The sequence below is a fragment of the Belonocnema kinseyi genome, chromosome 6 (genome assembly GCF_010883055.1).
Source record: "Belonocnema kinseyi isolate 2016_QV_RU_SX_M_011 chromosome 6, B_treatae_v1, whole genome shotgun sequence".
Classification (NCBI taxonomy): domain Eukaryota; kingdom Metazoa; phylum Arthropoda; class Insecta; order Hymenoptera; family Cynipidae; genus Belonocnema; species Belonocnema kinseyi.
The window spans coordinates 61323535-61324582 of record NC_046662.1 but is presented as its reverse complement, the minus strand read 5'-3'; positions in this window follow the sequence as shown (position 1 = coordinate 61324582).

The window sequence follows — 1048 nt, the reverse complement described above, 5'->3', positions numbered from 1 at the left end:
CTTGACTTTTTTACTATGAAAAATGTCTAATAAGAAAATAGAAAAATTGAAATTCATTGAGTTACAGAGCCGGTTGTAGAGGGAGTCCTCGCGCTCGCACTCGGGCGTTATGCGACAGCACACCGCGGAACAGTTTTCAAGTATGCCATTTTTTTGTATTACTCGCATTGATCCAAAATTGCATGAAGTGATCGGAAAAAACTATTCAGTAATGTTAACCAGTAAGTTTGAAGAAGTTAAAAATTTTTAAAGTTATTATGAAAAAACATTAAGTAAAAAGCACTTTCTTAAAAATGAACAGTATTTTTCTGAAGATAAATGATTCCTCACTATTATAATTTATTATCCGACAATAATTGGTTATTGCTCTTGCAATTTTTTAAAACAAATACATGATTCAACCAACTTCTCACATATAAAGTGTTTGAGTAAATAAAGTACTAACGGATTAGTAATTAACGCCTGTCGTCAGCCTACATCCTATCAAGTTATAGTTACCAGAGTCTACCACGTGGAGGTGACAGTGCGATTTTAGACTTCTTTTATCTGCAAAATGATTCGGGGTGCTTAATTTTAGTAAGTCACCTCGCCTCTCACTTTCTGGGGTGCTTGATTTTAGTGAGTCCCCTCGCCTCTCACTTTATGGGGTGCTTGATTTTTGTTAGTCCCCTTGCCTCTCACTACACAACCTCTTTATGCTGTTCGCCTCTTCTTCGTACCAGCTTTCCACTTTCTTGGAGTACTATTCTGCTTTCGATTACGTTTAGGCTTCGGGAAAACCTCACTTTTCTCCTCATAGGAAAATCGTTTCAGATCCAGCTGTCCCTTTGCGTTCGGAGCGAATGAATGATATTTGAGTGTGCCTGGTATCATCACAGCCTTACTAAATCGATCTGCTAATTTTATTGTCATCGCTGCATGCTCTTCTTTGCTACTGAAAAATACTACAGTTTCCTTCAAGTTTTCTCTGTCCCATTCAAATAACTCGTAAGCTGTTAAGATCTGATTCTCAGCTGAACGTTGCAAGCTGGCTCTTGCAGCAAGACGC